The 6,088-nt window shown below is 41.0% G+C and overlaps 1 non-coding gene across 1 annotated transcript; it reads left to right on the top strand.

The window, feature by feature from the left end:
• The first annotated feature begins 2,578 nt into the window (after window positions 1-2,578).
• LOC122454697 lies at window positions 2,579-2,683 on the top strand. Its single transcript, XR_006273502.1, has one exon. It is a non-coding gene; the product is annotated as a U6 spliceosomal RNA (small nuclear RNA).
• The last annotated feature ends 3,405 nt before the right edge of the window (window positions 2,684-6,088 follow it).

Genomic DNA, 6,088 nt, shown 5'->3' with positions numbered 1-6,088 from the left:
ATGATGGTATGAATTGGAGTCAGTTGGCCTGAGAACCAGGGGATAGAAGGTGTAACTCCTGGTCAGAGTCCAAAGGCTGGAGAACCAGGAGCGCAGGGGACAGAGAAGGTGGGTATCCCAGCTGAAGCACAGTGAGTCAGTTCATATGTCCTCCACTGCTTTGTTCTATTCAGTCTCTCAGCCTGGTGGGTGTTGCCGACACGCATTAGTGAAGGTGGTCTTCTTTATTTTGTCTGCTGATTCAAATGCTAATCTTTTCCTGAAATGTCCTCATAGGTGGTGGTGTTCAGTCGCTCAGTCATGTCCAACTCTTTGTGACCCATGGATTGCAGGATGCCAGGCTTCCCTGTCCTCCACTATCTCCTACAGTTTGCTCAAACTCATGTCCATTGAGTTGATGACACCATCCAACCATCTTATCCTCTGTTGTCCCCTTCTCCTCATGCCTTCAACCTTTCCCAGCATCGGGATTCTTTCCAATGAGTCAACTCTTCACACCAGGTGGCCAAAGTATCAGAACTTCAGCTTCAGCAACATTCCTTCCAATGAATGTTCAGGATGGATTTCCTTTAGAATTGACTGTTTTGATCTTGCAGTTCAACTCCTTAGTATTTACTCAGGATAAATGAAAACAAATAGCTACAATTAAACTTGCATGTGTATATTCATATTATCTTATTACAGTCAAAACCCAGAAAAAATTCTAGTGTCCATCAACTGGTAAGTGGATTTAAAAAACTGCAGTGTATCGATACAATCTGTACCACTCAGCAGTAAAACAGAACAACTACACATAAAAACATGGATGAAACTCACAGTCGTATTAACACTTGGAGAATATTCTACAAAGTGACTGCATTTACTTAAAATACCCCAAACTAAAAATAGGCCTAAAATCCATCAACAGGAGAAGTGATGACCCACTGAGATATATTAATTTAATGAATTACTACTGAGTTGTTAAAAACAAAGACTTCCCTGGTGGCTCAGTTGATAAACAATCTGCCTGCAATGCAGGATACCCGGGTTCAATCCTTGGGTTGGGAAGATCACCTGGAGAAGGGAATGGCTACTCAACCCAGTATTCTTGCCTGGAGAAGTCCATGGACAGAAGAGCCTGACAGGCTACTGTCCATGGGGTCACTAAGAGTCAGACACGACTGAGTGACTAACACACACAGTTAAACCAAACTTTTGAGATGCTTAATAGCATGGATTAATCTTATAGAAAAATGTTAAGTGAAACATGCTGGACACAAAAACATCCACATTGTATATTTTAGTTGTACAAAACTAAACTAATTGGAGAAACAAGAATGGATTTTCCCCTGGATGGGCTGAGGATTGACAGGGAAAGAACAGGAGGCGGATTCCTGGGAAGATGGAAACATTCTGAATGAAGGCAGGTATGTGCACTCCATGTCTCCACACACTTACCAAGCTGGGATGTTAAGATATGTGTGCAGCTTTTATCTCAATGCAAGTTGCACGAAAAATAAGAATCAAATTGTGAGGGGTAGTGGAAAAAAGAGCATTGCTTCTGTTTAAATGTGAAAGCTCACTGGAATCTATAATAGCTTGTGTGGAATGTCCTAACGTGAGGCCATAAACCAACTAGACTATTTGACAGGTGAGGATCTTTTCATATATTCACCTTGTTTATTACCCACAACTTAATTACTCAACAAATCTCCACTTGTCTGTCTCTGCTCCTGTCTTTATTTTTCTCTGGAATATCAGCTGCTCCCTTCCCCTTCTTCTCCTATTAAAATCCATCTCATCTTCATATGATGCTTGAATGCTCAGTCATGTCTAACTCTTTTTGAGCCCAGGGACTGCAGCCTTCCAAGCTCCTCTGTCCATGGAATTCTCCAGGCAAGAATACTGCAGTGAGTTGTCATTCCCTCCTCCAGAGAGTCTTCCTGACCCACAGACTGAACAAGCATCTTCTGTGTTGCCTGCATTGGCATGCTGACTCTTTACTACTGAGTCACCTGGGAAGCCCCATCTCATCTTCAGAGTGAAAGTTGCTCAGTCATGTCTGACTCTTCCTGACCCCATGGACTATACATGGGGTATAGTATTCTATACTATATATATATAATGGTATAGTATTCTATGCCATGGAATTCTCCAGGCCAGAATACTGGAGTGGGTAGTCTTTCCCTTCTCCAGGGGATCGTCCCAACCCAGGGATCAAACCCAGGTCTCCTGCATTGCAGGCGGATTCTTTACCAGCTGAGCCACCAGGAACACTCTCTCATCTTCATGGACCACCTCAAATATCACCCTCCTGACCCCAAGGAGACTTACCAGATTCTTGTCCTTGTGAATTCTACAGCATCACTGTTACCTGTCCTCTAGGAGTTTTCACTTTGTCTTCAGAAAAAGTTTTCAGACTCAAGTTTCTCCTCCCTTACTTTTAAAGTTTGCGTGGTCTCTGTCATGGCTGTGTGTGTTTTCTCTGAATCCTTTATGGTAGCCAACACATGATTGATAAGTGACATGCATGTTTTCTGAATGATCTTGAAAGACACAACTATCCAAAACTGACAAGATAAACAGAAAACCTAAATAGTTGTACGTCTATTAAAAAGTGAATTTATCTGGAATGATACAGAGAAGATTAGCATGGCCCCTGCGCAAGGATGACACGCAAATTCGTGAAGTGTTCCATATTTTTTAATAAAAAACAAAACAAAAAAAAAAGTGAATTTATCAAACATTTCCTACAAACTCTAGGCTCAGAAAAATTTTGCCTGTGAGTTCTATCAAACATGTAAAGACAAAATAGTACCAAACATATACAAACATCACCAGAACATAAAAGAGAAAGGGATACTTCCAAATTGTTTTCTGAGGCCAGCGTAATCTCAATGCCAAAACCTGACAAGGACATTGAAAGAAAATTGCAGAGCAACATCCTTCATGATCTTAAGTGGAAAAAGTCTTTACAAAACATAAAGAATTGCTTAGTTTGTTAATATTAGAATTATTTGAAACATAAAAATACTTCTGAATGAATCAAATAAATGGGATACTCATTTGCCTTGATTACTTATTCATCATAAAACATACGTGCCATCTTGTTGACCTTGCAGAATAACCTTTCACCCAATTTGCATATTTTATTTGTACCTTCTGGTCCCTAAATCTGCAGACTGATTCCAGCTTCAACTCCAACTCTCCTGCTCAATGTGTCTCATCTTGTTGCTTCACTTCTCCCTGGCACCTCTCAGGGGTTCTTTCTTTTTTGAAGTTATTTGATAGATTAATATTCTGTTCAGGGAAAAAGCCTGGAAAAGAGACTGTAGATGGGGTCTACAGATCACGGGTAGTGAACTTCCAGCAGCACATTCAAGAGCAAAATACGCCTCTAAATGGTCACCTAAAGGAAAGTGCCAATATATCTTACTTAGCCAGCTCACAGACGCAATGATTATTCCATTGGATCTCAGAAAGCACAATTTGCACATTTCACCACGCGGAGGTTATAGGGACAAACACTGCGTCCTAAAAGAGATAGCAGCATAGATTCTGAGTCATAACGCGGTTGAGTTAGGAGTGTGAAAATTATTCATGAACTTGCATCTGGTGTTTAATAGGCATCTGGGATGTGGGCTGCTGACGCGTTCTGTATGATCGCATTCTTGAGGGCAGGATCCCAGCCCAGGGAGGTCAATGTCACGTCATGGCCAGATTTTACTGCAAGGCTCAGAACAGCTTCAGCTGTTCACAGAACTCTCTCTCAAGGTACAGCTCACAGAAACCTAGACAAAGCAAGCCGGTAATGAGCACCATTAAGACTTGGGGTCAAAGATGCTGTCCAAATGCCAAACCTGTGAGCTTCAGTGTGTCCATAATGTAGACAGAGCCCAGGGGTATGACCACCAGTGAAATGAGCAAGGACCTGCTGTTTCTGCAATGGAGGGAAAACCACATAATTACATACCCAGTGGGATTAAGAATTTCAGGTGATGCGGGGCATGCACATTAAAAATCACAAACCAACTGTCTTCTATTTTGCTAGAAGTGACGTAAGTCTGCTTTTCACTGATAAAACTGAGGTTGTGTTGTTGTTTTGAATGAAAACATTATTAGTAAAAGTCACCAAAGTCTCAAGGGAAGGGGTAAATTTTTGTCCTTTTCATCTCTCAATAAGTACAGCATTCATAGTTTTCCTTTGCCATAAACAGGACAAGGATGAATAACAATTTCCATCACAGAAGCACCTCTCGGGGACAAGGTTTTGAAACTGGGGATAGAGAAGTTCTGAGATCTTAGATTATCATTTTGCTAAGCCCCATGTCAGGGCTACTGTGGTCGCTCAGACTGTAAAGAATCCGCCTGCAGTCCTGAAGACACGGGAGTATATACACTCATATACTCTCATCTGTATAATCATGAAAAAGTCATTACTCTTGGCCTGAAATTTTTTCCTGAGGAAAGGAAAGGAGGGGAAGAAGATAATATCTAAATCTAAGTCCTTATTTGAGTTTTCCCAGATATGCTTCTGTGAAAGAGAGTGATAGAGAAAGAAGGAGTTCAATACCCAGGAGTTAGATGTATGATAACTCTAATTATCAAATTTTAATTTGCTCACTGAAAGATATAGTATTTGATTCTATATCCTTCTTAGTTTTTCTAGAGCTCATAATTTACTGTATTTGCATCAAATGAGGTGAGAAATGCTGGATAACTTCTCTTGTAATATTCCTTAAGAAAAGTCTATGGTTAGTTTACAAGACCTCAGGGTAGATGTTCATATTGAATACTGAGAGCATATGGTAAAAAGATTGATTCATTGTAATTTACTTGTCAGACACCATTGTTAAGGTTTCAAAAAGATGAATCCAAACAATAATTTTAAAGCAATACCCCTAATAGTGCCCGAATATCTCAGGATTCCTCCCACTGTTGATTTGTCCTCAAAATTCTCTTCCATATTAAAAATGCTGAGAGTTGGAATGAAATAAAAGCCTTAGAGAACAAGAGGCGCTTTTGCCTTTAATGCAATCACCAATGTAAATATCCCACATTTACCAGTGACCACTAATGCTTTCCTAAAATCAAACATCACACATATTTGACAGAAAGAGATGCAATTTCACAAAGCTGCTTGCAAAACTGAAGAACAATTACCAAGAAGAAATACAAATTCAGGACCAGACCATGGTAAAGTACACAGACTTCTCTCTGCTGGAGCCATACAGGAGATTTCAAAATAACATGTAGAGAAGCAATGATTTACAATTCCCACCTTTAATCTTCTAGCCTACAGAAATGGCTCCTTAATAAAAATAGGAGCTGAAAACTACAGTTTGCATAACAGTCTGTAGTGAGGTTTTATCATTACAAATCTACATCTTTACAAAGTATCCTGTAGCCCCGAGGAGAGGTTCGCAATACAGCTATTGTTTGAAAGTATGTGCTGCAAGAAACCAAAACTTCTTTTTCAGGGCTTCCATCTGCTATCATGTCCAGCTATGCCAAAACATCCAAACTGTGCAAAATATGCACTCTTCTTCAAGAGACCAGCCACAGTTTATTCATCTTGGCATCCCCGGAAATAACCCACTGTTTAGTACAAAGCTGGCTTCCCTGGTCGCTCAGAAAGTAAAGAATCTTCCTGCAGTGCAGGAGACCTGGGTTCAGGTCCTGGGTAGGGAAGATCCCCTGGAGGAGGAAATGGCAACCCACTCCAGCATTCTTGCCTGGAGAATCCCGTGAACAGAGGAGCCTGGCGGGCTACAGTCCACGGGGTCGCCCAGAGTCGGACACAACTGAGAGACTAACACTTTCACTTTCCAGTACAAAGCTGGTGACCCACAAAGGTCTGTGTCATGGTGGGTTTTGAAGAGGAGGTGTGTTAGTTCCTAGGGATCCTGTAACAAAACACCATAATCTGGCTGCCTTGATGCAACAGACGTTTATTATTTCACAGTTTGGGAAGCTAGAAGGCCAAAATCAAGGAGTCAGTAGGTCCCTTCTTCTGAAAACGTCAGGGGAGAATTCTTCCTTTATTCTTTCTTTGCTTCTAGTGGCTGTTGACCACCATTGGCCTTCCCTGGCTTGCAGCTTCCTCATC

The sequence above is a fragment of the Cervus canadensis genome, chromosome 16 (assembly GCF_019320065.1).
Source record: "Cervus canadensis isolate Bull #8, Minnesota chromosome 16, ASM1932006v1, whole genome shotgun sequence".
Lineage (NCBI taxonomy): Eukaryota > Metazoa > Chordata > Mammalia > Artiodactyla > Cervidae > Cervus > Cervus canadensis.
This window is presented reverse-complemented; position numbering and strand designations above follow the sequence as displayed.